Below are 16482 nucleotides of genomic sequence, written 5' to 3' on the forward strand. Positions count from 1 at the left end.
GTAACAATATTTACATGATCAGAACAACATTTATACTGATTTTCAAGTTCTAAAATTAATCTAGAGATAAAGCACAAATGACTTAATTATGATTATAGAGCAGAATGTAAATATGATCAGCCTTTGAACCATAAATTACAGATGACAGAATTTAGGAAGTAGGAAGTGGGAAGGGAAGGGCAGGGGTGCTAACATCTTCTTACAAAGTGGAAATCAAGAAATAGTGTCTTATACCTAATGGAACAAGAAATATAGAAATAAAATATAAATCATTTACAGCCATAACCAATAAAACAAAAACCAGTGACATAATTATGCTGGGAGCAAAGGTACGAGCATTGCAAATAAGCTTACTATTTCATTAGATGTTTTAAAACTGATTGATCAAGAAATGCCAGCAGAAGCATGTTAATTAAAGATGTGGACATAACTACCAATTGAAATAGCCAAAAGCCTTTAAGTGATTGTCCCCTTGGGGAGTAGAATTAGGAATGAGAAAAGGTAAGGCTAGGGACAGTAGTTTTTCATTTTAAGCCTTTCTGTACACTTTCATTTTTTCTTTTAAGATTTATTTATTTATTTGAGAGAGAGAGTGTGTGCTGACAGGGAGGTTGGGGAGAGGGAGAAGAAGAATCTTAAGCAGACTCCACGTGGAGCACAAAACCCAATGTGGGGCTGGATCTCAGGACCCTGAGATCATGACCTGAGCTGAAACCAAGTTGAACCCTTAACCAACTGTGCCACCCAGGCGCTCCCACTTTGATTAAAAAAAAAAAAAAATTCACGTATATTACACTTTCATTAAAACACACACACATAAAACTGTAGAAAACAAATGTTTCTCCCTTAAAAAAAATTGAAAACATTAAGTATTTATTAGGTAACTTTAATATGCAAAACATTATAATGGCATCAAAATTTGCTTTTCTCTTCCTCAATACCTAGTCTTCTACAGGATCTGTACAGAACTATCAACAGGACAGCCGGATTTACTGGTTAATAACTGGGAGCTCATAAGAGAGTTCTGAGTTCCTGACATCAGCATATAGATATTTTCAAGTCGTAGGAATGTATTAGATCACCTAGAAAAAGCAATGGTAGGCAGGTCTCCTAACAGCACATTCTTTTCAAGTACCTAGACTTTTCATGACTTATGGTTAGGTCTAGCCCCAGAGTCTTATTCATGCAGATTTTGTCCCTATCCTATTTGGCTGAAGAGAATGGTTCACGATGGGTTATTTTTCCGAACTACTACAAAGAACAGTCTCCCAAATCTCCCTCCTATGCAATAAGATATTGTAATTTAGATTCTGACATTCTGAATGATTCCAAACAGCTGTATTTTATATAAATTCAGTACAACACAACTAGTTTCTCTTCAAATTATCTTGTATTTTATTTTTTTCCTTTCCTCTGACTAGCAAACTTCTTAAGTATCTTATTTATGAATTGATGTAAACTTACATATATTTCTATAATACTTCCACAGCATTCAAAAGTTATCTTGAAGGGCCTCCAAGAACCCATTTCCCTTATTTCCCATTAATGTAAAATATGAAATTAAATCTATAATTTGGAATGCTTGATAATTTATTTAAAGAGGGACAAATGTTTATTTCTAAGATATTCTGGTGAAAAAAAATTTACTGACCAAGTTTATTATGTAACCATATTATGTGGAATTACATAATTAATATACAACATAGTCACTGCTGTATACCACCCCAAAATTTGAAGGATAAATATCTAGGGATCCTTTCTATACCATAAGTCATGTGGCTTGTGAACCAAATCTGGCCATCCACCTTTTTATGACCCATGAGCTAAGACTGGCTTTTAAATTTTTAAACAGTTACATTTTAAGTGATTATATAAATACCCATACAATATTCTTGATTTTACCTGTTAGACAACAAAGCCTAAATTATCTGTTTAAGAAAAAGTTTGTGATCTCTGTAATAGCGTAGTTTGAGTATAACTGTTAACAAAAAGCATTACCAGAAAGTTAAGTCACTTTTATCTTAGTCTCAAACAGGTAATAGAACTTTTATTTTTTTATTTTTATGTTTTTTAAAGATTTTATTTATTCATTTGACAGACAGAGATCACAAGTAGGCAGAGAGGCAGGCAGAGAGACAGGAAGGGAAGCAGGCTCCCTGCTGAGCAGAGCTCAATGCGAGGCGGGTTCAATCCCAGGATCCTGAGATCAAGAACCGAGCCAAAGGCAGTGGCTTTAACCCACTGAGCCACGCAGGCGCCCCCAGGTAATAGAACTTTTAAAGAGCAAGTTATAGTAACATTTACATAGCACCATCTGTATTACCAAGAGTACTAAAATAGGGTAAGTATCCACTTAAAAAGTATGTTAATCTCTGGATAACTCTGAGAAAAATATGTAGGGTACAGAAAGAATGGAAAAGATAGAAATATAAACAATGTCACTTTTCCAACACCTTTGCCTTTTTTAAGCTTCTAATATTTGGTTCCCTTCCTTTCTCTGACACAAGAAAGAATAAAATCAGCTACAGTGCTAACGGGCCATCCTGAGGCATTCACCAAGAAAGAAATGCCAAACCTTCAGCTTTAAGAGGCTTACTGGAGTCTAATAAATGGCAGTGGTCATGTCACCTAAGTCTCTACTACTCCTGTGGAAAAACTGGTATGTCTGTTTCTTTTCTCTGGGAAATCTGGCCAGGTAGTTTGTTGTCCCCAAAACTTTATCTTCAGGCTGTTCAACTACAAAGAGAACAGCCAGGCAGCCTAACACATGTAGAATGGGCATTTTGTTCTAGATATAATACAAAGGTATCTATTGCCTGCAAAGGAGAGTTCCCCTTCCAATTGATCTCAAAAGCAAGTAGTGTGTAATTCTATTTGAAACAGTCTGGTGAAAAATACCTTCCTAAGAAGCTACATCATCTCGATAAGTAAATTGCAAACTTTAGCATGCATCAGAATCACTTGGATTGGTGGACTCCATCCTCAGAGTTTCTGATACAGTAGTTTGGTGCGGGGGCCGAGAATCTACGCTTCCAAAAAGTTTCCAGGTGATGCTGGTGATGCCAGTTCATAGACCACACTCTAAACTCATCAATCTAGATGATCTCCAATTTAGAAGCTATGAACTAATGTCATACAAAAAGTCTTGAAAGTAAGTGGTTTACACTTGATTTGAACATCCATTAATACTAGGTATTTGTATCAGTCATGTGATGAAAACCAATTCACATACAAATCCACACAACTGATGCAAACAAAAAAATTTTTTGCTTGAAACAGTAATGATGATGTGATATTTGGTAAGAGATATACATTTAATCCGCCCCCCTTCCCTTTTTTCATGGGGGTGGAGAAGGGAGTGGTCAGCAAGAAAAACCAAAATATATAACCAGTCAACAAATGATCCTGGTATTTTCCTTTTCTCCGACAGCTTTTATGTTATGTATCCTCCACCATTATAGCCACAGACTTTCCACTAAAAAAAAGCACAGTGGAGAATCAGTCTTCTATTCCTACTGTTATTACACAACATATTTCAAAGCATTTTGAGTAGAGCCATTGTTTTTTAAATAAGTTCTATTTAGCCACAATTCTTGAAAAACCTTTCCTGGGTTTTAAAATTCTAGTCAGTATTTTGTGTCTTCTGATCTATTCAGTGTTCCTCAGTTTTAACCTCCTGAAGCTTCATCTTCATTGATGGTGTCTGAATCTTTAAAAATTTGCTACATTCATTTTCCTACTACTTTGAATGAATAAAAAGTTAATATTTTTAGATTCCTAAAAAATAAACTGATTTAGTAATTATTTCTAGATTTTAGTGGTGTTTGTGCATATCAATGTAAGCTGCAGAGAAGTATGTATATCACAAGGAGGTCTGAATTTAGTGTTTTAACATAATTTCAACTGTACTAAATCGGAGCTTCAAATTCTCAGGGAAGCCTCCTGGCAGAAAAAAACTATTTTGCCCTTAAAAAGATATGTAGAATTGTTTGGTAATAATACCCAAAATAAAATGCTTTATCATTGTACAGATTCAATTATGTGTTAGGTTTGGCCATGTCCCCTGAAATGTAAACAGTAAATTAACAGATTTATAAAGTAATTGTCAGTCTTGACTCCTTTTAAGAAAGGAATTAACAAACAGCTAACAGAAGAGAATACATCTTTTATGGTGCTACCTAATGGGGAAAAAAAATTGGCTAAGAGGAAAGAAAGCATTAACTCAAATACTGAAGGAGAACTATAAATAGCCAGATTTTACTTCCTATTTTATAATTATGTAGACATAACAGGGTTGCCATAAGGGAAATAGAAGGTGGTGACTATAATTTATTTTTTCACTTTAATTGGACTTATACCAACAGGTAGTGACAATGCTAACTCTTTTTTTTTTTTTTTAAAGATTTTATTTATTTGTCAGAGAGAGAGAGGGAGAGAGAGCGAGCACAGGCAGACAGAATGGCAGGCAGAGGCAGAGGGAGAAGCAGGCTCCCTGCCGAGCAAGGAGCCAGATGTGGGACTTGATCCCAGGACGCTGGGATCATGACCTGAGCCGAAGGCAGCTGCTCAACCAACTGAGCCACCCAGGCATCCCCAATGCTAACTCTCTTGTTCTTAGTTGTTGCTATGTGGTTTTTTGTTTTTTGGTTTTTTGTTTTTTTTTTCATTTTATTTATTTATTTGACAGAGATCACAAGTAGACAGAGAGGCAGGCAGAGAGAGAAGGGGAAGCAGGCTCCCTGCTGAGCAGAGAGCCCACTGAGGGGCTCGATCCCAGGACCCTGGGATCATGACCTGAGCCGAAGGCAGACGCTTTAACCCACTGAGCCACCCAGGCGCCCCTGCTATATGTTTCTGTATATACATATGTCTATATCAGTTTACTAGCTCTATTACATATTTTTATGAGGCTTCAATATTATTTATACTATTAATAATAAAGATCACATAACAGTTTGTGTGTTTAACTGTGAGCATGTTCTAATGGTATACGCATAGGTAATATATGATTCATTATATACAAAGCTAGGCACTTGACATATATTGTTTGCTTACCCTCGTAACATTCTTGCGAGGCAGTAACTCCTATTATGCACATTTTATAAACAGTGAAATTGAAACTGGGAGAGTAGGAATAACTTGTAAAAAGTCCCACTTCTTACAGTGGTAATGCTGGAAACTGAACTCTGTATGTCTGACTACAAAGTCCAGTAACTTAACTACTTCTGCACACTACCTTGAAGTATGCGCTTCTACCCAAAGGAACAGAATATTCTTCTCATATGGCTCCCTAGTTTGACAGATGGCATTTAAACTTAATGGACAGGAGTGACATATTACTAAACACAAATCCCTACTTACAATTAAACCTGGGCCTTAGTCCTATACAGATGAGACCAGAATTCACAGATCTATTCCACACAAACTATGACTCTTCTCATGATTCTCCCAAATGCATTCAGGGCTTTCAAAAAAAAATGATGGTAATGTACATACTAGAAGTCCTCATATGCTACACTGATAGGAACTATCAGATTTTTAAAAAATTGATAGAAGTGGGGAAAGACAAAAATGCTACACAAATGAAACTCTTAAAACTTAAAAATATAAATGCACATTATTCACCAAACTTCTGAAAGGTCTTTCTGTTTGAACATGAATTCCAGTTTTTCTTTCTGATATAAACTATGCTAAAATATACAGTGCATTCATTTTCTTTAAAGTAAAACAAATTTAGATACCCTAAGTACAGATGGATTTTTTTATTTAAATTTTTTATTTTTTTATAAGCATATAATGTATTTTTATCCCCAGGGGTACAGGTCTGTGAATCGCCAGGTTTACACACTTCACAGCACTCACCATAGCACATACCCTCCCCAATGTCCATAACTCCACCCCCTTCTCCCGACCTCCCTCCCCCCAGCAACCCTCAGTTTGTTTTGTGAGATTAAGAGTCACTTATGGTTTGCCTCACTCCCAATCCCATCTTGTTTCATTTATTCTTTTCCTACCCCTCAAACCCCCCATGTTGCATCTCAACTTCCTCACATCAGGGAGATCATATGATAGTTGTCTTTCTCCGATTGACTTTTTTCGCCAAGCATAATACCCTCTAGTTCCATCCATGTCGTCGCAAAAGGCAAGATTTCATTTCTTTTGATGGCTGCATAGTATTCCATTGTGTATATATATACCACATCTTCTTTATCCATTCATCTGTTGATGGACATCTAGGTTCTTTCCATAGTTTGGCTATTGTGGACATTGCTGCTATAAACATTTGGGTGCACGTGCCCCTTTGGATCACGATGTTTGTATCTTTAGGGTATACCCAGTAGTGCTGGGTCATAGGGTAGCTCTATTTTCAACATTTTGAGGAACCTCCATGCTGTTTTCCAGAGTGGTTGCACCAGCTTGCATACCCACCAACAGTGTAGGAGGGTTCCCCTTTCTCCGCATCCTCCCCAGCATACAGATGGATTTTTAAGTGTTTTTTAATTGAATAAATTTGACATGTAACATTGTATAAAGTATATAGCATGTTACTGATACTTTAGATATGTAATATGACTGGTGATGTAGCAATATTTATATATTATTAATATATATATAAGTATATATAATTGTTGATATTCATTATATTGTACATTAGATCTTTGTAGCTTATTTACTACTCGTTACAAGTTTGTACCCTTAAGCACGATCAATCTTATCCACCTCAGTATTCATCCTAATTCATTATAGCATTTTTTTTTAGCAAATTATCTTTGCTGACATTTTAATTGATTTTTTCCAAGACTTTTCAAAGAGTTTTCTTAGAAATGGTACCTTTATAAATGCCATCCTTGTTGCATCTATATTTCATTAGTTTATATATAAAAATTTTAGTTATATGATCCTAATAAGAAGTACAGTGAGCAGTAACTTAATTGCCTCTCAGTAAGCACCTGCCGCCACAGGATAACAGAAGCACCAGGGTAAGTCAGAAGGTGGCCAACTGGCCTATGATATCCATCTTATCCTAAAAACAGTCAGGGGGTGTCAAAAAGGGAATGGAGAACATTATTCAATTGTGCAAGTGGTTAAACGAAGGTCTATTAAGAAAGTTTCTCCTGTTACTAGCAGAACTAACATATCCTGCCTAGGATACTTACATGTAGAATGCAGATGAGAATGTTAAGACTGGACTCAGAAACTTAACTTGAACATCATCCAGATAACAAGATGTCTGCAAGGGACCAATCACCAAGATTTAGATTTGAAAATAAAACACAGAGTAAAAATCTTGCCAATCCACTATGGTGACTGATGAGAGCCAATGTCCATAATTAAAAAGACAGAGATGACCTAAATAATGAAGGGGAATAAAGCATGAATAGATTTCCATCTATTCTGGAAATCTGACATTATACTGAGTATATTCTTTTTTTTTAAGTTTTTACTTAAATTCCAGTTAGTTAACATACAGTTCAATATTAGTTTCATATGTACAACTTAGTGATTCAAGTCCAAACAGTATCTGGTGGTCTACTAACCATATTCTTAACAATAAACTACTTGAGAAGTAAAGTGTCAAAAGCAATACTAGAAATATACAACAGAATCGCTTCAGACAGATTAACAGTAAACAAAAAAAGGTCTTTTTAAAATCCAAGGTATAACCTAGGAAAAATGACATTAATTAAAATCAAAATAAAATAAAGTTAGAAGTAGAAGAGGTAGTTCACAGTTTGAAATGATCAAAGCTAAACAGACAAGATACTAACATGGCTACAAAGATTGTTCATTAAAGCAATGATTTATCCCCAGAAAGAGGACAAGCAGAAAATACTAGTACAATAAAGAGAATTCCACAACACAATAGAGAAGATCCAGTAGTGAGAAAAAGAAAAAAAACAAAAACAAAAACAAAAACAAAACAGTAATTCTTAATCTCAGCTTTGCCAAACTAAACCTGACCTTTTCTGGTACTTAAAAGCGAGAGACTTAGAACCATCTTATACCCCAGCCTTGAACTTAGGTAAGCTGACCTCATATATCAGAGCAAGTTTTCCAGAAGAAGTTCTTAAACCAGGTCAAAATTGGCATGAAGAAAGTTATTTTTTTCCTTTTCTAAGTTCTATAATAATATCTTCAGAGAATCCTGAGAATCAGGGAGGAGAGGAAGAGCCAGACCGATTTGTCATACTGACTTTGAACCTCAGTTTAAAAGTGTTTACCATCACAAATCTGATCAATAAGCAAAATGGTGAGTTCAGTACCTTCAAGACTTTACGTAAAACCTTAGTGAGAAAGCATTTCACATTATACAAGGGTTAATCTGCCTTGGCCTGCCTGCTGAAGGTATTCAAGCAAGAATATTATTGAAGCCCTAGGTAAGCTCAGAATGTTTCACTGATTTATTGAACAAATGTGTATTGAACATCTACTATGAATATCTACTGTATTCTAGGCATTGTCCTAAAGAATTGGAATATAGTAATAAAGAGGATAAATACGGTTCTGCCTCATAAGGAGACAAGACCTAAATTATATATGAAATCACAAGTAAAGTTAACAATTGGCCAATTCTGATCTGAAACTGTTCAAAGTATTTTACTCATTTAATCCTCACAACAACAGTACGAAGTAGATACTACTATGACCTGTTTTTTATGGATGAGGAAATTGAGGCACAGAGAGGTTCGATTACTTGCCCAAAGACACAGAGCTAGCGAGTGTCAGTCAGGATTTAAACATAGGCAGTCTGGTTCCAGAGTCTACAAACCATGTTATACAGCCTTTTATGCCAAACTATACTGCGAAATAACTTAAAACATGTATTTCTCATAAATACTAACATGAAAAGCCCACTCTGTACTGAATGTACAATTTTACCACAATTCTAAGCTTCTCATTATATCATATTAATATGACAATACACTTGTCTGTTCATACTTTCAGGGAAGGAGGTTCTTTAAAACAAGGAAGAGGAAATTGTACACTTACCAATTATTTTGGTCTGAGTATGAAACCAATTTTTCCTGGAAGTAACATAAACTCACCCTGAAATACTTTGAACATTGAAATACTCTGTTAACAGTGTTCCAGAGAAAAGGCCACACTAGTACCCACCACTAGGGACAGAAAGATGTTTTCTAAATCCAAGCATGCTTTAAATCTTCTGATCAGAGCTTTAACTATTCTCTGCTCACTTTAATAACTTAACAAGAGAGAGTAAAAACAGTTCCCCTTATCACCGAAGGAAAAAATGGAAAAGTAAAGAAATGTACAGGAAGAGATTAATGAAGTGTTGGAATTGCCAATAAGTACTATCATCATCAGTTATTATTACTGAGTAACTTACTATGTACTAAAGGCTGTTCAAAGCACTTTGCCTGTAAAAACACATCTAACCCTTACAAACTATATGGGAACTGTTAAACTTACTTCACAGATGAAGGAAATGAAATAGAGAGGTTATAGAACACATCAAATATCACAAAGCTAGGAAGTGGCAGAATGTTAACTACTATATCATATCACAGAAATTAATGTAAAATAATCATCTTTCTTTAGGGATAACTTCAACTATGTTAAAAATGAGAAATTTATTGGGATGATGTTAAATGAAGAGAAACTTAGTTTTAAACTATCTTCAAAAGTCCTAAAGGGTCCTATTTGTGACTGTATATTATAGATACCAAAAAACAACTACAACTCCAAGAAGCGTATTTGGCTGTGGATTTCTTGCTAGATGCTTCCTTATTCCATCTCCACTCACACCTGTTTTAGGCAGCCTCTCTCCCTTCTCCTCTTCCAAGAAACAGAATGCAATTATTTATTTGTCTAATACAGATGACTGCAGCTAAGAGTTTGATCTACAGTTCAGAAAATAAAAAGCAGAATCACTTAAGAAATAGATTCATGTTCCCATATGAATTTATATTCCTGACCTCTAAATTTGAAAATGGTAATTAAATGTACTTTAAAACCCCTCTCAAACTTCAGCTTCCCTAATAGTTTTACTACCTTGGTCCTTCCAGGGTCTTTCAGACTGCTCCTTATTTATCTCATCTGTTTTTAACACAGGTTTTCCCCTTTTGGTCCAGTAAGTGGATATTCCTTAAGATTTACTTCTTGACCCCTGAGCATAGGTACTCAAGTTAGAAAAAGACCTAAGTTGGAATCCTGATCTCTTATGCTTAAATTGCTTAATGGTTAACCTGCTTAGGTCTTGTTTTCTTAATCTGTAAGATCAGGGCCATAATAATTAAAACTGCTTTTGAAAAAACATTACGAGTTAAAGTAAAAATGCCTGATATATGCTCATGAAATATTCATTTCTCACTTTTTCTGTTTATATGTTCTCCTCTCATTTTTTTTTTTAATTTAAAGATTTTATTTATTTGAGATAGAGAGAAAAAGTAAGAGAGAACATGAATAGGGGGCAGAGGGAGAGGAAGAGAAGAAGCAGACTGCCCATTGAGCATGGAGCCCAATGTGGGGCTTGATCCCAGGACCCTGAGATCATGACCTGAGCTGAAGGCAGACTTAACCGACTGAGCCACTCAGGGGCCCCTCTACTCTCATTTTCAAGACATTTTTTTTCATACCTACTTTTCAAGTTTTAACTACTCTCTATGCGTATAACTTACAAATTTAGATGTTAAAGTTTTACTTCTTTTTAAAATGTTGCAGACATAATTTCTACTATAATATCCTGCAGCCACCATGAACTCACTCAATGTGCCCGATTTTTCTAAAACCAGTTGTCTCAGTCCTTCTATTCCTATTGGTGAGGCCATCAAGTCCCCTCTTCAAGTCTTGGCATCATCTTTGACAGATATCCCACATTCCCGGATCCCAGAACTGATCAATCACCAATTATCTTATTTCTCAAAACCTTTCTTTCCTTGAACTTTTTCCACTGCTACCATCTTAGTCTACCATTGCCCCAAAGGCCTCCTCAGTCTGGTCCTGCTATCCTCTTCTACATCATCCTTCACGAAACCCCTGTTCCAGACAAACTGAAGTGTCTACAATTTGCATGTCTCCTGTACACTCTTGCTCCAACTACTTACTCAAGTCACTTTCTCATTTCACTTGTTAATCTACATGATCATCTTTCCTCTAGCTTAAAAAATAAAAAAAAATACTGTTCTTCAAAATATTAAAACACAATTTTGGGGAGGAATTTAAGTAAAATTTAACTTTTACATAATCTTCTGCAGTGCCGAAATGATTGCTGCCAAACTTCGTTTTGTACAGTTACCCATTCTTCTTTCCCTCTAAATGACATAATAACTCCCTTCAGTCATTTATTACCCTAAGTATGCTCCTTGAAATGCTTACCTGTCATGATATTGCTGGAGTTGTGTAAGAAAAAAAGGGGGTCTGTTGTCAAATTGAGTTTTAGACGTGTGAGATTAAACAGGCAAATAGGTTCCTTTATTGTAGGACTTCTCACAGCTCTGAAAATGCTTATTAGTTTCCCCATTATCATTTTTATTTCTGACTTGAAGGTATTCTTCTCCCATATCACTACAGCTTGACCTAACTCCATACCACTATTCACTCTTTTGACTGAGTACATTTTCAGCTTTTATCAGATTCATTTTTTGTCCCAGACTGTTGATTCTCAATCTGTTTCTTCAGAGAAATACATACGTCTTTTATTTCACAATCTTTATTTCCTAAAAATGATACCCATGCCAAGAGATCTAAGTAGTATGTTTTATGTTTAGAAATTCATAGACATAGGTAGTAATGTGTTGAGGGCATGCATGTTAATAGGAAGAAATGTGGCATGTTTTCCTGAAGAGTGAGTTTTACTCAAATATTTTTTTATAAAACATTTTCTATGATGAAAAATGCAGACTGCAGACTCTTTTAGGAGAAAAAGAAATAGGAGGTTCAGGAAATTTCCACATTTGCTTTTGTTTGTTTTTAAAGATTTATCCATTTATTTTTAGAGAGAGAGAAAGAGAAAGAGAACAAGCAGAAGGGGCTGAGGGAGAGGGAGAGAATCCCAAGCTAACTCCACCCTGAGCACAGAGCCAATGCAGGAGGATCTCAAAACCCCACCTCAGGACCTCAGACCACAACCTAAGCTAAAAGCAAGAGTCAGAGGGTCAAAGGACTGCACCATCTGGCGCCTCCACATTTGCTTTAGGAAGCCCTTTAGGCTACATCCCACCCACTACTGGTATGCATTCAGATTCCTCTGTCCTAAAGGTACTGCCAAGGTAAAGCCCAAGAACCATTGAAATAGGTCAGTGGAGAGGAAGAGTACAGAAGAAAATTACTTAGAAAATATTTCCTTTGTGCTCAGTCCTATACTAAATCCTTTAATTACAGTATCTTTCTCAGTGTCTGCAATGACACTGCAAAAAGGCATTAGTTCATTTACTGTATAGAAGAGAGACTTCAGAGAGGTTAATATGTCCTAAGCTGCAACACTGACAGTGGTTAAAAGGTTTTACTACATAATGTTGCAGTGATCAAGAAGACACGTTTATCACAGAAACATTATGACTGCAGATTCCCATGAGCAAAATAATAATAATAATAATAATAATAAATAACTAGGAATCACTCTTCTAAAATAATTTATCACCAGTGTGAAATTTTAAATTTTAATGTAGATATTGACATAAATGAAGCACCTATTTCCTTGTAAAACCTTTTTAGTGGTACTAATAAGTTTTAGATATTCAGAAGTTATTATTAGAATGACTTTAAGTTTTAGCTAATGGAAACTAGTGAAGAAACTTATACCTTTTATATTTATAAATTTTATACATTATTTCTTTACTAGCACATTTCCTCCCAAATAAAAGCAATGCCTACTATCAATTTATGATTTAAGCAGTTACCTATTATATGAATAATACTGAAAGGACTTCAAAGGTTTTCAGAAAGTAAACCTTAAGATTTTGAAACTGAGGGGTTAAACTACAAATCCAAAGCATGAGGCTTAATTTTTCATAGCATGTTGCCACTTAAATCTGTAATTTGAATCTTTATATTCTGGAAAAAAAAAAAAAAAACAGACGCTCTCACTTAAGAAAACCTAGTAAATGATACACAGATTCACCAAATTACCTTACTGCACAATCTCTCAAAATAGCTTCACAGGTAGATTTTAATTTAGACACTTTACAAGCAAACAAATAGGCTTATATACAACCTTTCTGGAATAACCCATTGAGTAAGGCTCCAAACAGAAAAAAAATATCATAGGATATAAAGATTACTTTAAAAATAAATAAATATGTTATTAAAATACTATTCTTATTAGAAAGAGTCCAAATTAGTCTTTGTTATTTTTAATAAGAATTATGGTTTCAGAGATAATGGAATACAAAGTCCTTTAGTTATATATGTTTGTGTGGAGTCATAAAGAGTGTCAACTGACAATGTACACAGTTACTAAATATACATACAATTCAAAATTCCCATTTTCTTATACAGCAATGGTTAAAGTATGAATAGTCAATTTACTTAGTCTATTAATTATAGGCTTTCAAATAAAAGTAAAATCCTTTTATTGAAGACAAATATGACAGTAAATATAAGTGATTAGTACTTTCATTATTCTTTAATATATTAATTCTCCCTATTTAAAGGCTTCTTAAACATTGGGCAAAGTCATATGTATAGACCTGTAGGCAAAAATCTCAAAAATGGAAGAAAGAATAGAAATCAAAATGAAGTAACAACAAAGAAAGAAAATCTTTTTTCCCCCTCTATTCGTGCAGATTAAAGGAACAGTTATTTCCCTATAGTGTATCTTCTCTGAATAACATGCATTTAAGAATAATAATTCAGGAAGATAACTGAAAGTATAAACCCAGATGAAATGCCTTTTTCTTTTGTGAGGTAGCTGAACACCAGTCTGAATATTCTAATTTTGAAAAACCAAAGTTCCTACTTTTAGCACATTTCTAAGTTACCATGGTTAGCTGAGGAACTAAAAAGGGAAAAGAATTAAGAGCCAAGAAAGAGACCAAATCTTGTCAGAAAATCCAATCTATAAATTCAATTTGCCTTAAATTTATAATTACTAAATGGCCTAAAAATACAAGAATGGTAAATAATATACCTTTCTCAACTGGGAAAACAGACAATATAAATCAAACAAGCAAATAATGTCAAGTTTTCAAAAAAAAAATCCTTAAACTGCAAGAACATCTATTTGTAAGCACTTCGTTGATGAGATAAGAAAGATCTGATGTATTAAGAAAGCAGGCTTAAACTATTTTAGGTTCCCATACCATTACTTTCTTTTTTAATGTATTTTACTCATAAGGATATTGCATTAAGAAGTAGAAATCTATTCTAGAATCACAACCTAACAAAAAAAGCAACCTGTCACTTTTACATTAAAATATTACTATCTTTCTTCACAATGAATTGTTTTTTAAAATATAAAACTACTTTAAAAGATTCATACACACACAGTGAAAGAACACACAATTAAAAATTAAATAAATGTGCCTAATGACATTTCTTAATGGCTTCCCTAAAAAACTAAGTGTCAAATTCTCTTAGCTTGCGTTTCGTTTTTTACAAAGCTCAATGTAGGCCTTAGATCTCAAAAATCCATGTAACACACAAATACTCTACTCATCATACTCACAGGCTTTAGTTTTTCTTCCTCATTAGTCAATACTATATAGTCTTTCATCCTGAAAACCTGAAAGGCTTCTTCTTACTCACTGGTCACGTTGTTATCAGATCTGACACGTCAGTAATGATCCACACTTTAATCTTCTCCAGCCAGCTCTTCACACTGCCCAGAACTTACTGTGCGTTACAGGTGATACTTCTTACAGCAGATGTTGATTGTGGTCCCAAAGCACTAGGGATGCTCCCACAGGAGCTTAGAAACCCTAACAACATCACCTGCTTCTTTTTATATCCAGAGATGCAATGTGATATTTGTTTTGAACAGCTAATGATTTCAAGAAAGATTACACAGACGAGCTCTTTTCGTGAGATTGCCTGACAGCAGCTTATCCTTTCAGACTACTGCAGCAAATATAGATTGTATGAGTCCCTTAGGAAAAGAAAGAAATGTTTTTATATAATTTTTCTCTGTGGCGCAGTTTAGTTTACCCTTCCGTTAGAGCAAACTGCTGGAAAAACTGGTTCTTAGGTTTCTAATGGCGCAGCATTAACATAGTGAATGATTCACGGATGTTCTTAACATTCAGGAGTAACACGGAAGGCTAGCTATGCAGCCCAGGTCCAGAGCTGATGAATGGTGCAGTGCTGCTGTTGTCATAGCAACCGAGAGGGAAAAAAGCAGCACCATATAAGGAGCTGTGACATGGATTCTGGGAACAATTTATATTAAAAAGCTGTAAGCTCCTCATGCCTTAAAGCTATAAACTCCTCTTACTAATTCCTCCTCAGATTTTTCTGTTCTGAATTCCCAAATCAGAAGTGTGTGAATAAATATTGCAAAATACAGTAAACGAAGTAGACACTAACAAAAAAACCACACACTGAGGTAACTAAAATGATTAATAACACTTTAACAAGCTAACATGTGCCTGTGGTAGCTCCATAATTTACTGGGTTAAATGGTAAAATTAGACAGTGGTAAGTAAAGAACTGTCTAGAATGTGAGAACGGAAAATTTATTTTTAAACCCTTAGAGATACTAAAAACCTGACTAAATGTCTTTCATTCAGATGGTAGTTTCAAAGACACCAACACTAGAGAACAATCAACTGACTGATACAGTAGCAATGATACTAATTTCAAAGACCGGCAAACTACCTCCTATATTCCTTCTAGAAGCAGAAAGATTGAAAAGACACTAACTTCCCTGAAAATACCAATAGCCTTAACTTACGATCAAGGAAATTCCTTGTGGCAATCCATGGTGGGACAGGGCTAATGTTCCACCCCACGCTTCTGAGAACCTTTCTCCTGACAGTTTCCCCTGTGAGAATCTAGGAATCCAGAAGAGCCCCTTCCCTTCCAGGGGACAGAAGGAGTGTCAAAAAACAATCATGGAAGGAGAAAACTGGGGAAAGTGTCCATGCGTGAACTGAGCAGTGGTTACAGTACTCTCCCTGCAGTACTCTAGATGTAGCTCTGAGCCAAGTTTCCTTAGGCTTCTGGATCATGATCCGCTGGTGCTATCCATCTATTTAGATAGGGCAATTCTACATGAAATTGTTCTGTATCATATGGATACATCATGCTTCCTTCCTAGCACAGTGTATTTAATGAAATGTTAAGATGCAAAATAAAGCAAAACAATTAGGTAAAACATTCATTACAAGGTTCTCTTATGTGGGCAGCATTACCAGTACAATAATTCTGGTATAATTACATATTTGTTCATTATGAATTTATGATATTTTAATCTCCATAAATGATAATAACCCTAGTACAATGTGAATGAAAAGGACTGCAATTTAATAAAAAGGACACACCCAGGACACCTGGGTGGTTCAGTCAGTTAAGCATCTGCCTTTA

The 16482-nt window shown here is 35.1% G+C and overlaps 1 protein-coding gene across 8 annotated transcripts in view; it reads right to left on the minus strand.

Moving 5' to 3' along the window:
- Positions 1-16482, minus strand: part of TANC2 (tetratricopeptide repeat, ankyrin repeat and coiled-coil containing 2) — a 369572-nt gene that overhangs the window by 207083 nt on the left and 146007 nt on the right. For 2 of the 8 annotated variants that reach the window (XM_044247671.1, XM_044247670.1), the window contains exon 1: positions 14627-14784. The exons of 4 other annotated variants lie outside the window; for them this stretch is intronic. The gene's annotated coding sequence lies outside the window, so the exon portion shown is untranslated. 2 more of the 8 variants (XM_044247672.1, XM_044247674.1) reach the window with 2 other exon arrangements.

This window comes from Neovison vison, chromosome 5, assembly GCF_020171115.1.
Source record: "Neovison vison isolate M4711 chromosome 5, ASM_NN_V1, whole genome shotgun sequence".
NCBI classification, from domain to species: domain Eukaryota; kingdom Metazoa; phylum Chordata; class Mammalia; order Carnivora; family Mustelidae; genus Neogale; species Neogale vison.